Raw genomic sequence first — 18,417 nt, forward strand, 5'->3', positions numbered from 1 at the left:
GCTGCGGAGGAGGTGCAGGAGCTGGCGGAGGAGAAGATTGCTGGAGAAGTTGCGACTGAAGTTGGTGCGAAATGGTGGACATTTCCGACAGCTGACGGGTTAGAAGGGCGATCTGTCGGGCTTGCTGGGCGGCCACCGTGGTAAGGTCAGCGACAACTGGCAGAGGAACTTCAGCGGGATCCATGGCCGGATCTACTGTCACGATGCCGGCTGGCAGGTAGTGGATCCTCTGTGTCAGAGAGGGATTGGCGAGGACCGCGCTAGTGGACCGGTTCTAAGTCACTACTGGTTTTCACCAGAGCCCGCCGCAAAGCGGGATGGTCTTGCTGCGGCGGTAGTGACCAGGTCGTATCCACTAGCAACGGCTCACCTCTCTGACTGCTGATGACAGGCGCGGTACAAGGGAGTAGGCAGAAGCAAGGTCGGACGTAGCAGAAGGTCGGGGGCAGGCGGCAAGGATCGTAGTCAGGGGCAACGGCAGGAGGTCAGGAACACGGACTAGGAACAGACAAGGGAACGCTTTCACTAGGCACAAGTGCAACAAGATCCGGCCAGGGAGTGCAGGGGAAGTGAGGTGATATAGGGAAGTGCACAGGTGGGAGCCAATTAAGCTAATTGGGAAGATTGGGCCAGGCACCATCATTGGTGCACTGGCCCTTTAAATCGCAGAGACCCGGCGCGCGCGCGCCCTAGGGAGCGGGGCCGCGCGCGCCGGGACAGGACCGAGGGAGAGCGAGTCAGGTACGGGGGCCGGGGTGCGCATCGCGAGCGGGCGCTACCCGCATCGCGAATCGCATCCCGGCTGAAGGCGGGACCGCAGCGCACCCGGTCAGTGGATCTGACCGGGGCGCTGCAACAACGAAGATGAGGCGAGCGCTCCGGGGAGGAACGGGGACCCGGAGCGCTCGGCGTAACAGATACATGTGTATATATACACATTCATGACCTAGCCTCACCCTTCCCTTGTCTTTGTAGAGCAGGTGTCTCAAACTCCCGACCCGCAGAACGAAATTTTGCGGCCCGATCGCTAGGCAGGTGATTTCTTCAGGCATTTAGCCCTGCTTCGGGCAAGCAGTGCTAAATGCCGGGAAACTTCACACACGTCAACACACACTGCTACTGTACCTATATCTCCCTGCTGCAGCCTACAACGAGCCTTCCTGGAGGGATGCGCAGCGCAGGAGGCCGGGACGCTGGCGTCCTGCACGACGCATGTGATCACGTCACCTAACGTGCGCATCCCCGCAAAGAAGGCTCGTTTTAGGCTGCAGCAGGGAGATGTATGTACTGCAGCTGTGAAACTTAACTTAAGTTGCCTAATTACTTGCCTAAAAAGGGAGGACCTGCTTATCACCAGGGGCTAACTTATCTTCTTAGGGGGCATAATTGTTTACATAGGAGCCCTACCTGCCGGGGTAATATCAATGTGGGGGCCTGTACACCTATTGGGAACCCCTACCTGATCATCAGCTAGGACTCCCCAGTAGGTAGACAGGCCCCCACATAGATATCAGTGATGGGGATCATATCTATCTGGGGCTGGTGTACCTACTGGGGAGCCCTACCTGATGGGGGTCATATCTATCTTGGGGCATTATATGTGAGGGGTGCATGATGGGGCATTATATGTGAAGGGCGCATGATGGGGCATTATATGTGAGGGGCACATGATGGGGGCATTATATGTGAGTGGCACGTGATGGGGGCATTGTTACGTTATGCGCTCCGGCCTCGCATTGCGGAGAAATTGCGTTACAAATTTGGGGCGTCTTTTTCCTTTTACCACTTGTGAAAATAGTATGGAGCCACACCAGCATGTTAGTGTAAATTTTTTTATTTTTTTACACTAACAGGCTGGTGTAGACCCCAGCTTTTCCTTTTCATAAAGGGTAAAAGGAGAAAAAGTCCCCCAAAATTTGTAGTGCAATTTCTCCCGCCTACGGAAATACCCCATATGTGGCCTTAAACTGTTTCCTTGAAATACGACAGGGCTCCGAAGTGAGAGAGCGCCATTCTGAGGTACTGTGCGAGACTTTGGGAGACACTGTGAACTGTGGTAACTGGGCGGGGGTGCAGGGGATTGATAATTTTTTACCTGTGACTTAACTAGTAATGTTTTCCAAAAGTGGAATGGGGTGTATTGTAAAATGTGGTGACAATGCATTGCCAATGCCAAAACCTAGTGGAGATGGGCTAGGGGGAGGGGTTGGTGTGCCCCTGGTGACATGTAAGGATGAGGGACCAGCAGTGAGTGATATGTCCCAATCCTGTGAGCCTAAGGAGGAGGAGGGAAGGAGTGATAGCCCTGTGTATGATGCCTGTATTGTACTGAGGGGGAGGAAGGTAAACCCCAGGGAGGCATACCAATGGTGGCAGTGGTAACGCGTCAGCAGCATGCCAGGGCTGCAGCTTTAACGGGAAGGGAGGATGGTGATGCAAGGGGCAAGCTGTGTGAATTGCAAGCCCCAGCAGAGGAAGGTGGAGATGCTAGTTCACCTGGGGGAAATGTGCTCCCTGATACCACGAGATGGGGGGGAGGGAAATGAGCATTTCCGGGAAGCTCTGCACCGTGACCCTTCCCTTGAAGGGCTGAGACAACGTGCTGAGCATACAGATGTTGACACAGAGGGGCATCGGGTATATTGGGAAAATGATATCTTGTACTGGGAGTCCCTTTCCAAAGGCATGCTAGGGGCCCAGGAGAGAGAAAGGCAGTTAGTGGTTCCTAGGCAGTACAGGAAAGAGCTGCTGAGGTTAGCCCATGACAGGACATTTGGGAGTGGCCTATGCGGTCATAGAGAAGGAATGTCTAGCTGTGGTCTGGGCTTTGCAAAAATTACAGCCATACCTGTATGGCAGGGATTTCACTTTCATACATTGGTTGGACAGAGTGTCCGGGTTCAATGGCACCTTGAAACAAATGCTGAAAACATTTGTGGAATCGGAGGGCAGAGACTGGGAAAAGTATTTACCACATCTGTTATTTGCTTACAGGGAGATACCCCAAGAGTCTACAGGTTTCTCGCACTTTGAGTTATTGTATGATCGCAAAGTGCAGGGATCCCTAGATTTAGTTAGGGGAGAATGGGAAGGGGGGCTACATGCCCCTGAGACTTCTGTGGTGGAGTATGTTCTGAGATTCAGGGACAGGATGCAGACATTGACTGGGCTGGTACATGACAACCTCACAGCAGCACAGTCCAGGCAGAAGTACTGGCATGATCACAATGCAAAGGACCGGGTCTATGAAGTAGGACAGAAGGTAATGGTTCTGAACCCCATCAGTCAGAATAAGTTGCATGTTGCCTGGGAGGGTCCCTTTACCATTTTACAGTGCCTAGAACCCACCACATATGATGAGAAAGGTCAGAGGCCGAAACAGTACCACATTAATATGCTAAAGGCATACTATGACCCTGAGGAGGTGGTACTCAGTGTAAAAAGTGCACCAGAGGAAGGGCTGGGTAGTGATCCCTTACTTGATCTAGTGGAAGAAGCTAAGAGCCAGGGATCCCTTCAGGATGGGGAGATCAATCCACAGCTCTCAGATGAAAGGAGGAGGCAGCTTAATCAGGGACTAGGCCCCTTCAGTGCCATCATTGTCTGGGAATGCAGGTCCTGTGGTGTCAAGAAAAGAAATAGACGGTTAATGGAGACAGATTTATCAGCCTGGAGAGGCAAGATCTCTCTGTCCCCATCTTAAGGGGGAACCTGTATGGGGAGAAAAAAAGAGAGACCAGAGAGGGCGCCTCGTGTGATACCGTTGGGTGGTTGAGGGAAAAGGAAGGGAAGTAGGTGCGGGGCTTGCAGGCCCCTTAGGTAGTAACTGCTCACCTTAGAGCAAGTATTAAACTTGCATATCAACCCAATGCACGGGTTACAAAATAGCCGGAGCCGCTGCTGAGCCTGAGGTTACAGGTGAGGTAAAAACCGTCTCCTGGAGAGAGTAGGTGATCATAAAAGAGCAAAAAAGACCTCGCAAATGGCGCTGCTGGTTCCGTGGAGATGTAGGAATAAACCAAAATCCAAGTTGGAATATTGTAAAAGCTTGTGGATTTTATTGCAAATGAATAAAACCAATAAAAGCAATAGCAATAAAAGAGTGATACAGGTTAAGATTACGCGTTTCGGGGGAGCCACCCCCTTCTTCAGATCAGTATGCAGACTATACAAACAGAGATTCTATAAATACTGGAAAAAAGGGCGCCAGGTACATTAGGGGGCGGAGTTATGCAAATTACATACATGTGAAACAATAGGAAAAATTAGGAAAAACCACAGAAACCGAATGTAATCAAATAATGTACATCTTATATAGGTAACAGTGGGGACCAAATGTTATTAAGACAGGGAATTCAGTGTGTGGCTCAAAGATGAGGCTGCCGATGTCTGGCAGTATCAGGCCACACATCCGGACCTCAGATGAAAACATCCGGGGTCCAGATGTGAGCCAGAACAGCTCTGACAGCGGCCGTGATGTGTAATGCGAGGGCGCGCGTCAGGGGGGAGTTGCCACGGACGCGTTGCTAAGGTGCGTGCGTCACGTGGCTAGTGCGGCCAATCAGGAAGCAGTGATCCCGGAGAGCTGTCAGTGGTATGCTGACAGCTCCGTGCGCTGCATCTAACAGTGTGTAGCTCTGTGTAAGCTGGCGAGAACTGCAGGGGGATGGAAGAGGATATCCAGAAATGATTAAATTGATTTAAATAAGAATGAAGTGTGTTATTTAGGGGAGAGTGATGCATGATACAGGGGGATGGGGGGATACGGAGCATGAGAGGACTAAAAAAGAAAATAGGAGAATGTGATGACAAATATTGGGAAGATGGGCTAGTAGTCATACCTGGGTACTGTGGACATGGGGTGGAGGTACATAGCATGTACATAATGGGTGACAGCTACTGGAGTGGGGGTCCTAGTTCAGGTAGCTTAAATATATATATATATATATATATATATATATATATATACATATATACATACATATACATTGGGGGGGGGGGCACGAGATCCAGCCGAGGAGATGTAGAGTGGGTAAGGAATTATATGTGTATATACATGAGCATACGGGTAGTAATGCACATGCGTCACGAAAGACATGTGTCGGCATATGTTTGGCAGCCATATAGCAGGACAGCTGTACTTAATAGTTGTATAATAACACATATGAGTGACAATGCACATGCATCGCAAGAGATGCATGTTAGCATATGCATATCTGTGGAGCTGGACCAATGTACTACTGTGCATGTATGTGAGTGAAACCATACACATTTGAGTAGCAGTGTACATGTGAGAGTGTGTTCATGTGCATAAGGGTGATAATGCACATTTACCACAACATGCATGTGAATATGTAGAATAGAATGAAATGAATGGTATATTGGGGTTTGTGTAGAATTTTTGGTGGATGGGGTGATTAAAGTAAAATTAGTGGTAAATACAGGCGGATCAGGGTTGATTAATCTGATGGATGCGTTCGAGGGTTAAAGGTTACATTCAATCATTTCATTGAGACCCCCTGGTGAGATGGTGCCCAGGGTATGAATCCAAAAGTTCTCACGTCTTCTGAGGGTGTTGTATCGTTGGTTGACATCCTTATTGATGTGTTCTATGGGGGTAGCCTCAATATTGCTGAAATCACCCTGGTGGTGCTCAGTGAGGTGACGCGAAACACTGTGGAGTAGGAAGCCGCGTGTGGTGTTGCTGCGGTGCTTATTCAGGCGTTCCCTAAAGCACCTTATGGTCCTACCCACGTATTGCTGTTTGCAGGAGCACTGTAAGAGGTAAATGACATACCGGGAGCCACAGTTGAGGAATGATTTGATGTTAAAGGTTTCTTTGGTAACGGAGGAGGAAAATGATTGGCAGTTGTGTGCAATGTGTGAACAGCACTTGCATCGTGGAAGACCACACTTGAAGCTTCCTGTTAACGTGGGAAAAATGGAAGGGTTATTGCGCAGTATCGTGGTTTTGAGTTTACTGGGAGCGATGATATTCCGTAGTGTCCGGGCTCTACGGAAGGTAAGCGGAGGTTTGGATGGAAGATTGCTTCTTAGGTAGGGATCCTGCAGTAGGTAGGACACTAAATAACACACTTCATTCTTATTTAAATCAATTTAATCATTTCTGGATATCCTCTTCCATCCCCCTGCAGTTCTCGCCAGCTTACACAGAGCTACACACTGTTAGATGCAGCGCACGGAGCTGTCAGCATACCACTGACAGCTCTCCGGGATCACTGCTTCCTGATTGGCCGCACTAGCCACGTGACGCACGCACCTTAGCAACGCGTCCGTGGCAACTCCCCCCTGACGCGCGCCCTCGCATTACACATCACGGCCGCTGTCAGAGCTGTTCTGGCTCACATCTGGACCCCGGATGTTTTCATCTGAGGTCCGGATGTGTGGCCTGATACTGCCAGACATCGGCAGCCTCATCTTTGAGCCACACACTGAATTCCCTGTCTTAATAACATTTGGTCCCCACTGTTACCTATATAAGATGTACATTATTTGATTACATTCGGTTTCTGTGGTTTTTCCTAATTTTTCCTATTGTTTCACATGTATGTAATTTGCATAACTCCGCCCCCTAATGTACCTGGCGCCCTTTTTTCCAGTATTTATAGAATCTCTGTTTGTATAGTCTGCATACTGATCTGAAGAAGGGGGTGGCTCCCCCGAAACGCGTAATCTTAACCTGTATCACTCTTTTATTGCTATTGCTTTTATTGGTTTTATTCATTTGCAATAAAATCCACAAGCTTTTACAATATTCCAACTTGGATTTTGGTTTATTCCTACATCTCCACGGAACCAGCAGCGCCATTTGCGAGGTCTTTTTTGCTCTTTTATGATCACCCATCTTAAGGGGGAGGTGTCAGGCCCAAGGCCTCATTATTAAAATCCTATGTGTGTATTATAAATTATATCTGTGTATAAACTAAGACATGGGTGAGGGGTCATTCAGACTGTGTTTTGTGTATTGCATTTTATTGGGGGTCTGGCTGTTTGTTTGTATCTCCTTTGAAGTCATGCACTCTGGTCTCATCATATAATCAAAGAGATAAGGGGTCAGGAAGAGAGAAGACCCCCTGGTGGGATCAGAGGGGAGGGGGGGATGGAGTCTCCCTCCCAAGAGAGCAGATATAATATTTAACAATGCTAGACTCAGTGTGTTCAAGGCTGTGCAACAAGCTGAAAAGACCATCCTAAGAACAGCTGGAACTCACTCATGGACTGCTATAGCATCATGCTGTAAGAACTTCATCTTTTGTTTTCTGAACTTGCCTTGGCAAACTCTTTCATATTTTTGTAACTGTATGTAATTTGTTCCTGTATTTTTATATGTTTAGCACTGTGATACCTTTTATCAGATTAAATGTTTAATTAATCAGCTCTGGTCTTTGATCCCTAAATATATGAGCTCACCTCTCTGAAAGCAGCTCTGGTAACAGTGGCGTTGCTAGGGTTGGTGTCACCCGGTGCGGTAGAAAATGGTGTCACCCCATACCTTACCCCCCTCAGTAAGTTTTTAGCCTGTTGTGACAGACACCACTGTTGTAGCGCATTGTGAGAAATTCCAGTATAATAATCAGATATGGGAATAGAAATACCACAGAATGGGAAAGTGTTAAAGAAGTTTTCACTATTTAAATATACAGCTCCCAAAATTACTTAAAGGGGTACTCCACTGGAAAACATTTTCTTTTAGATCAACTGGTGCCAGAAAGTTAAACAGATTTTTAAATTACTTCTATTTAAAATCTTAATCCTTACAGTACTTATAAGCTGTTGTATTCTCCACAGGAAGTTGTGTAGTTCTTTCCAGTCTGTCCACAGTGCTCTGTCTGTCCATGTTAGGAACTGTCCAGAGCAGTATAGGTTTGCTTTGCAATGGGGATTTGCTCCTACTATGGACAGTTCTTGACATGGACAGAGGTGTCAGCACAGAGCACTGTGGTCAGACAGAAAATAAATTAAAAAAGAAAAGAACTTCCTGTGAATCACTTATAAAGCAGCTAATAAGTACTGGAAGGATTAAGATTTTTAAGTAGAAGTAATTTATAAACCTAATGAAAACCTATAGCTTATGCCTCTAGGACCTCACCAATGGTGCATAATGGTGTGGGCAAAGATAGATATAACAGCGTTTATTCAAAAATTGTTTTTAATTCAGATTTATAAAATATAAAATGTAATATATAAATAAATGAAACAGTAACAGAATATCACATTACACTGGCATTTGTCTAGTGAAAATCTCACTGGGCCCTAGTGAGATATCAAAAATATGAAAAATGTGAATAAATTAATATTCAAATAAGTCCATAAATCTGCAGATAAAAAATAAAATAAAAATAAAAATAAAATAATTCCGTTAAAGGTGTTTGGATTTGTAGCAAAATGATTGCAACATAAAGTCAATAAAAAAATTTATAAAAAAATTAATAAAAAAAAGTTGATGTATGGATGATACAGAGTATCTCTCACCGCTGCTTCTGGCTTGATCTGTTGTAATAGATGAGTCGCAGCCTTGTGTGCCTCATGTGCCCCAATGAGTAGAAGAGGGCACAGGTTGATATGTCTCCCTTAGCAGCCCCGTTGGCAGGGGGGCGCAAATGAATGTAGCGTACCGTGAGCTCCGATAGCGGGGGAGCATGTAGCAGTTTCAGCGCTGGGGACCTCGTTAGCTGACCGGCTTAGCACAAACAGTACTAGTCTGGCACTCGGGCAGGAGTGTCAGTCGGCTCGGGTGCGGCAACGGGTCTGATGGTGGTGGTATGCCGGGAGCACAATGATATCAGTGACTACAGGTGACGTCTTCTCTATAGTGAGGAGAATACACAATAATATCAGTGACTACAGGTGACATCTTCTCTATAATTAATAAAAAAAAGTTGATGTATGGATGATACAGAGTATCTCTCACCGCTGCTTCTGGCTTGATCTGTTGTAATAGATGAGTCGCAGCCTTGTGTGCCTCATGTGCCCCAATGAGTAGAAGAGGGCACAGGTTGATATGTCTCCCTTAGCAGCCCCGTTGGCAGGGGGGCGCAAATGAATGTAGCGTACCGTGAGCTCCGATAGCGGGGGAGCATGTAGCAGTTTCAGCGCTGGGGACCTCGTTAGTTGACCGGCTTAGCACAAACAGTACTAGTCTGGCACTCGGGCAGGAGTGTCAGTCGGCTCGGGTGCGGCAACGGGTCTGATGGTGGTGGTATGCCGGGAGCACAATGATATCAGTGACTACAGGTGACGTCTTCTCTATAGTGAGGAGAATACACAATAATATCAGTGACTACAGGTGACATCTTCTCTATAGTGAGGAGAATACACAATGATATCAGCGATTACAGGTGACGTCTTCTCTGTAGTGAGGAGAATACACAATGATACCAGTGACTACAAGTGACATCTTCTCTATAGTGAGGGGAATACACAATGATATCAGTGATTACAGGTGACGTCTTCTCTATAGTGAGGAGAATACACAATGATATCAGTGACTATAGGTGACGTCTTCTCTATAGTAAGGAGGATACACAATGATATCAGTGACTACAGGTGATGTCTTCTCTATAGTCTTTCCTTATCTAATTCAGATGGTACATACTGCCAGGACTTGTTCCAGCTAAAACTTCTCTCTGCAGAATGTGACGCCCAGACGTCTGCTCACTATGTCAGCGCATTCTCATCCTCTATATGAAAACAAGTATTATTATAAACCTGCCAGACACTGTATCCTCTAAATATAATACTACTATACACTATACTCTTTGATTATAAACCTTCCATACACCGTACCCACTGAATATAATACTACCACACACTGTACATTCTGAATATAATACCAACACATACTGTACACTCTGAATATAAATCTGCCACATACTGTACCCCTGAATATAATACCGCCACACACTGTACCCTCTAAATATACCGCCACACACTGTACCCTCTGAATATAAATCTGCCACATACTGTACCCTCTGATGTATGGATGATACAGAGTATCTCTCACCGCTGTTTCTGGCTTGATCTGTTGTAATAGATGAGTCGCAGCCTTGTGTGCCTCATGTGCCCCAATGAGTAGAAGAGGGCACAGGTTGATATGTCTCCCTTAGCAGCCCCGTTGGCAGGGGGGCGCAAATGAATGTAGCGTACCGTGAGCTCCGATAGCGGGGGAGCATGTAGCAGTTTCAGCGCTGGGGACCTCGTTAGCTGACCGGCTTAGTACAAACAGTACTAGTCTGGCACTCGGGCAGGAGTGTCAGTCGGCTCGGGTGCGGCAACGGGTCTGATGGTGGTGGTATGCCGGGAGCACAATGATATCAGTGACTACAGGTGACGTCTTCTCTATAGTGAGGAGAATACACAATAATATCAGTGACTACAGGTGACATCTTCTCTAAAATTAATAAAAAAAAGTTGATGTATGGATGATACAGAGTATCTCTCACCGCTGCTTCTGGCTTGATCTGTTGTAATAGATGAGTCGCAGCCTTGTGTGCCTCATGTGCCCCAATGAGTAGAAGAGGGCACAGGTTGATATGTCTCCCTTAGCAGCCCCGTTGGCAGGGGGGCGCAAATGAATGTAGCGTACCGTGAGCTCCGATAGCGGGGGAGCATGTAGCAGTTTCAGCGCTGGGGACCTCGTTAGCTGACCGGCTTAGCACAAACAGTACTAGTCTGGCACTCGGGCAGGAGTGTCAGTCGGCTCGGGTGCGGCAACGGGTCTGATGGTGGTGGTATGCCGGGAGCACAATGATATCAGTGACTACAGGTGACGTCTTCTCTATAGTGAGGAGAATACACAATAATATCAGTGACTACAGGTGACATCTTCTCTATAGTGAGGAGAATACACAATGATATCAGCGATTACAGGTGACGTCTTCTCTGTAGTGAGGAGAATACACAATGATACCAGTGACTACAAGTGACATCTTCTCTATAGTGAGGGGAATACACAATGATATCAGTGATTACAGGTGACGTCTTCTCTATAGTGAGGAGAATACACAATGATATCAGTGACTATAGGTGACGTCTTCTCTATAGTAAGGAGGATACACAATGATATCAGTGACTACAGGTGATGTCTTCTCTATAGTCTTTCCTTATCTAATTCAGATGGTACATACTGCCAGGACTTGTTCCAGCTAAAACTTCTCTCTGCAGAATGTGACGCCCAGACGTCTGCTCACTATGTCAGCGCATTCTCATCCTCTATATGAAAACAAGTATTATTATAAACCTGCCAGACACTGTATCCTCTAAATATAATACTACTATACACTATACTCTTTGATTATAAACCTTCCATACACCGTACCCACTGAATATAATACTACCACACACTGTACATTCTGAATATAATACCAACACATACTGTACACTCTGAATATAAATCTGCCACATACTGTACCCCTGAATATAATACCGCCACACACTGTACCCTCTAAATATACCGCCACACACTGTACCCTCTGAATATAAATCTGCCACATACTGTACCCTCTGAATATAAATCTGCCACATACTGTACCCTCTGAATATACCGCCACATACTGTACCCTCTGAATATAAATCTGCCACATACTGTACCCTCTGAATATAAATCTGCCACATACTGTACCCTCTGAATATACCGCCACACACTGTACCCTCTGAATATAAATCTGCCACATACTGTACCCTCTGAATATATCGCCACACACTGTACCCTCTGAATATAAATCTGCCACATACTGTACCCTCTGAATATAAATCTGGTGGTGTTGCTAGTGGATGATGGGGGGTGCTAGTACTGGGGGGTGTTGCTGGAGGATGATGAGGGTGCTACTGGCCATCCCCCCTGGCAGCATCATCCATCGGCAGGATCATCCTCCTGGCAGGAGCACCCCCTTCATCCACCATCAGGATCTGCTGATGGAGGTGCTGCTGCTGGGGGGGTTTGCTGGTGGATGATGAGGGTGCTACTGCCAGGAGGGAGCATTAGGTAGGCAGCAGTTCCCCCACTTAAGGTAGGTAGCAGTTCCCCCACATTAGGTAGGTAGCAGTTTCCCCACATTAGGTACCAGTTACCCCACATTAGGTAGTAATTGCCCCACATTAGGTAGCACAGATTTCACACTTTAGGTAGCATAGATTCCACACATTAGGTAGCAGTTTCCCCACATTAGGTAGCACAGATTCCCCACATTAGATAGCCGTTTTCCCACATTATGTAGCTGCCTTTGCACATTAGGTAGCAGTTTTCCAACATTAGGTAGCAGTTTCCCCACATTAGGTAGCATAGATACCCCACATTTGGTAGTAGTTTCCCCCCATTAGGCCGCAGGTTCCTTGCATGTTCCCCACAATAGGTCAAAGTCTCCCCACATTAGATCGCTGGTTCAAACAAACCCCCCCTCCCCCCACAAAAAAAAAAACACACACACACAACACAGAGACACACACACACAGATAGAGAGATACACACACACGCACAGTCAGAGAGACACACACTCACAGAGAGACACACACACAGTCACACACACACAGAGTCACACAAAGACAGAGAGTCACACACAGACAGAGAGCCATACACAGACAGAGATAGCGACAAACACACACACAAACACACACAGAGAGACACACACTCAGACACACACACTCAGACACACACACACAGTCACACACACACACAATCACACACAGACAGAGACACACAAACAGAGAGAGTGAGACAGACACACACTCACTCACCCATCCAGCGCAGCGCTCCTTCTCTCCGGGCGCTCTGCGAGTGACGTCACGTCCTTCTGCGCCGGCCCTGCGGAGGCACGTCGGGCCGGCGCAACAGAAGACGTGGGGGCGCAGGCCGGTTCACTGTGCAGGTGACGGGGGGGGGGTGCTAGTATGGAGGCGCAACAAGTGAGGACCGGGGGGGATGCTATTACAGAGACAGCGCAAGTGGGGGCCAAGGGGGGTGCTGCTACAGCGCAAGTGGGGGCCGAGGGGGTGCTGCTAGTACGGGGACAGGCAGCGCAACTGAGGACCAGCGGCGTACCTGGTGTCACCCCATCAGGATGGTGTCACCCGGTGCGGGCCGCACCCTGGTCGCAACACCACTGTCTGGTAAAACACATTTATCTAAGGGTTAATTTGGTGACTTGCTGGGACTAGTAGTGGATACCCAGAGGTCTGGCGGCTTTAACCCTTGCACCATCACACTCTCTCTAATGTCTTTGCTGGACTGATAGGGTGTGATCGTGACACCCCCCACACACATGTGACCCCATTTTGGAAACTGCACCCCTCATGTAATGTAATAAGGGGTACAGTGAGCATCTATGACCCACAGGTGTCTGACAGATTTTTGGAACAGTGGTCTGTGAAAATGAAAAATTTTATTATTCATTTGCACAGCCCACTGTTCCAAAGATCTGTCAAACGCCAGCGGGGAGTAAATACTCACTGCACCCCTTATTAAATTCTGTGAGGGGTGTAGTTTCCAAAATGGGGTCACATGTGGGGGGTCCACTGTTCTGGCAGCACGGGGGGCTTTGTAAACGCACATGGCCCCTGACTTCCATTGCAAAAAAAAATAAATCTCCAAAAGCTCAATGGTGCTCCTCCTCTTGCATTGTAGTGCGCCAGCAGAGCACTTGATGTCAACACATGGGGTATTTCCATACTCAGATTTTGGGGGTAATTTTCTCCCATTACCCCTTATAAAAATGTAAAATTTTGGGAAAAACCAACATTTTAGTAAAAAATTTTTTTTTTCATTTACACATACAACTTTAACAAAAAATCTTAAAACACCTGTGAGGTGAAAAGGCTTACTGTACCCCTTGTTACGTTCCTTGAGGGGTGTAGTTTCCAAAATAGTATGCCATGTGTTTTTTTTGCTCTGCTGGCACCATAGGGGCTTCCTAAATGTGACATGCCCAAAAAAAACCATTTCAGCAACATTTTCTTTCCAAAAGCAAAATGTGACTCCTTCTCTTCTGAGCATTGTAGTTTGCCTGCAGAGCATTTTACGTCCTAACATGGGGTATTTCCATACTCAGAAGAGATGGGGTTACAAATTTTTTTTTTGGGGGGGGGGGCATTTTCTCCCATTACCTTTTGTAAAAATTGTAAATTTGGGGGGGAGGGGAAACTGCACTTTAGTGAAATTTTTTTTTTCATTTACACATCTGACTTTAATGAAAAGTCTGTGGGGTGTGGGGTGTTAAGGTTCACTGGACCTCTTGTTACATGCCTTGAGGGGTGTAGTTTCCAAAATGGTATGCCAAGTGGGGCGTTTTCTGCTGTTCTGGCACCATATGTGACATGCCCCCCAAGAACTATTTCATCAAAATTCACTCTCCAAAATCCCATTGTCGCTCCTTCCCTTCTGAGCCCTCTGCGAACACTTGACATACGTAAATGAGGTATTTCTTTACTCGAGAGAAATTGGGTTACAAATTTTGGGGGACTATTTCTCCTATTACCCAATGCAAAAATTCTAAAACTGGGTCTACAAGAACATGTGAGTGTAAAAAATGAAGATTTTGAATTTTCTCCTTCACTTTGCTGCTATTCCTGTGAAACACCTAAAGGGTTAACACACTTACTGAATGTAATTTTGAATACTTTGAGGGGTGCAGTTTTTATAATGGGGTCATTTATTAGGTATTTCTAATATGAATGCCATTCAAATCCACTTCAAAACTGAACTGGTCCCTGAAAAATTCCGATTTTGAAAATTTTGAGAAAAATTGGAAAATTGCTGCTGCACCTTGAAGCCCTCTGATGTCTTCCAAAAGTAAAAACATGTCAACTTTATGATGTCAACATAAAGTAGACATGTTGTATATGTGAATCAATATATAATTTATTTTGTATGTCTGTTCCTTACAAGCAGAGAGCTTCAAATTTAAAAAAATTCTAAATTTTTTATTTTTTCATCAAATTTTTTAATTTTTCATCAAGAAATTATGCAAGTATCGACGAAAATCTCGGAATCAGAATGAAAGGTAAAAGCATCCCAGAGTTATTAATGCTTAAAGTGACAGTGGTCAGATGTGCAAAAAATGGCCGGGTCCTACACTGAAAATTGGCTGGGTCCTTAAGGGGTTAAAGGGCCAGTGCGCTCATTAGTGTAATTCACCTGTGGCTCATTGATAAATTCCTTCACCCTCCTCACTTCCCTGCTGGATCTTTGTTGCCTTGTGCCTGAGAGAAAGCATTCCTGTTATTGCCTTGCTGTATATCTGATCCTTTGCTACGTGACCTGACCTTGCTCCTTGCCGCCTGCCTACTGACCATTTGCTACGTTCCTGACTAAGCTACTGTGCCACCTGCCCTGACCTTCTGCTATCCTGACTATGAGCTGCCTTATCCCTCCTGTGCCTTGCATCTCCTCAGCCACCTGTGTGGTTGAGCCGTGCCAGGGGTAGCGATCTTGGTGCCACCTGCCCCAGCAAGTCCATCCCGCTTTGCGGCGGGCTCTGATGAAAACCAGCGGCACCTTAGACTCCGCTCCCTGGTATGGTCCTAGTCATCTGCTACACAGGTCCAGCGGATCCACATCCACCGGGGTTCCTGTCTTCTGAAACGTGTTACATGCATTATATGTGAGGGGCACATGCGGCCCAGCCTCACCCAGCCTCTACCTCCAGTGGCCCCCAGATAATTTGAGTTTGAGACCCCTGATGTTGAGAGACTAGGTGAAAGGTATATACTCCACTGCCCCCACCCAATGCTACAAAAAACACCAAGAACCAAAACAGATTTTTTTTGTTTTGTTTTTATTGAACATTTTTCAATAATACATTAACGTAAGAAAATCGACTTTTAAAACAAGCAAACAAATCTGGCATCATGTATGGATTTGCATTGGATAAATAAGAAGTAACAATTTCATTTAAAGTAATCATGAATATCCATTAAAAAAAACATCAAATAATAACATGAAGCAGGGCTGTCTTTAATTTTGATTGGCCCCTGGGCAAGCAATTTTTTTGGGGCCCTGTAGCACAGCACACCTTAGCCACACCTCTTTGACACTCAATGCACCCCTAAAAAATTTTATTTTTGTTTAGCGAAATAAAGGAACAGACAGACAACATCTCTGAAGATATGCAAAGTATTCATACAGCAACATCTTTTTTGGCTATGGTAGCAATTTCATATGTATAAGGCTTCTTTCACATTGCCGCTAGGAAACGGAAGTGTGACGGCTGTCGGGGGAGCCTGGGGTAATAGTGGGAGAAAAATTACTGCTTGCGCCATCATTTTCTCCTGCTAGTCCCATTACAAAATAACAGCACCCGACAGACCCCATTATGGTAAATGTGATCCATCGGGAACCATTATTGCCCGTTGTGCCCCGTCCCAAAAATGACCATTAAAGGCTGGAAAAAAAAAGAGCCTAACGCCCATTTAAGGGCGGGGCACAACAGCAGTGAATGACAGATGCACTTTAAACAACTTAAATTTTTAGCAAGTGTGAACCCAGCCTATCTATAGTGCCCAAATGGTTAGAATGCCATTTCTTTGTGGGACTCACAGGCAATATCTTCTCTCATTAGAGTCGTCCTCTTTTCATTTTCCATCTAGCTCGGACCGCTGTGATGATTCCTTCCAGACGTATATCGTTCCTGCAGAATTAGTAGGGAAACAGTTTAGGCGCAGCAATTACCCAGCACCGCATAAAGTAGTCCAGCTATAAGAAGATATGCCATTCAGAAACAAGGAAAAGCTCTTCACACCTAGCTTTTTCATGCTCTTGAATGGCATATCTGTTTATAATAGCTGAGCTGATATAAGCAGATACGCCATTGAGGAGCATGAAAAAGCTAAATGAGAAATTGTCACCAAGCTTTTCTGTGTTCCTGAATTGCATATCTGCTTATAGGCACATCTGTCTTACAGCAGATCTATTATGAGCATTCAGGAGCATGGAAAAGCCAGGTGAAAAATTGGCACCAAGCTTTTTCATGCTCCTAAATGCCATTGTTGCTTATAGCCTTAACCCTTTCATTTTTGGGGTTTCGTTTTTTTTTCTCTTCGCCTTCTAATAGACACATCTCTTATTTTTCAACCTACAGACTCATATGATGGCTTGTTTGTTGTGTCACCAATTGTACTTTGCAATGACATCATTTCTTTTACCATGAAATCTACAATGAAACACACAAAAAAGTATTAGTGGGATAAAATTGAAAGAAATTCAATTTTGAGGGGCTTCCTACACAGCGCATTTTTCGCACCCAGTGACACATTGGGAGAGATTTATCAAAACCTGTGTCAAAGAAGATAGGTGCAGTTGCCTATAGCAACCAATCAGGTTGCTTCTTTCATTTTTCAGAGGCCTTTAAAAAAAATAAAGAAGTGATCTCATTGGTTGCTATAGGCAACTGCACCACTCTTCCTCCACACAGGTTTAGATACACCTCTCCCATTAGCTTTATTCTGTAGGTCCATATGATTACAACAATACCCAAATTGGGTCATTGACCATGTGGATTACTCAACAATATATTTTAATATTTTGAACATTTACGCACGCTACGATACCACATGTTTTATTTTTTGGTTTTACATTTTTTATTTAAAACATGAGAAGGGGGGTTATTCAAACTTTTATTAGGGAAAGGGTTAATTCAATTGTATTACTTTTTTTCTTTTTATTTAACACTTTTTTGCGGGAAAGGGGTTAAGCACATTTGTCTATAACTTCTAGACAAATGTATCTATAATAGCTGAGCTATTATAAGCAGATATGCCATTATCACTTAGCTTTTCTGTGCTCCTGAATGCCATTGCTGCTTAAAGCCTAGAAGGATAACTTAATATAAAGTATAGGCAAAGCTGTCTAGAATAGCTTAAAGGGTATTCCAGGATTTTTTTGTATTTGCCTATGCTACCGGGGCTGTAAAGTTAGTGTAGTTCATAATATAGTGTCTGTACCTGTGTGTGATGGTTTTCTCACAATTCTTCTGTGATTTTCACACCAATATTTATTTTTAACAGCATACACAATGACTGTTGTCTCAGAATTTTTCCCAGGTTGCAATGCGGACGAGACCTGACTCACTAATCAGCTGATGACAGGGAGCCTGTCTGCTTCAATGGGTGGAGGGAACACTTGATGGGAGAGAGATCAATCTGCAACTAAAGCAACAGCTGTAGGGACCCTGATTGAAAACCACAGGTCTTTTGAATGGATGCAGCTCATTTATGTTTTAATGGGTGGGGTGGCTGATGTGGGGGAGGGAGGAAAATGGAATTATGGGATTTGTAGTCCAAAAAAGAAAAGTCAAACAGGAAATACCAGTTCACAAAAAGCTAGCCACAGTGTTATGGTAATCTCACAACATAGCCATTTAGCCCCAAGACAAGCGCAGATCCTTCCTAAGCATGTCCATTACTGTC

Source organism: Hyla sarda, chromosome 2, assembly GCF_029499605.1.
Source record: "Hyla sarda isolate aHylSar1 chromosome 2, aHylSar1.hap1, whole genome shotgun sequence".
In the NCBI taxonomy this organism is placed as follows: Eukaryota; Metazoa; Chordata; class Amphibia; order Anura; family Hylidae; genus Hyla; species Hyla sarda.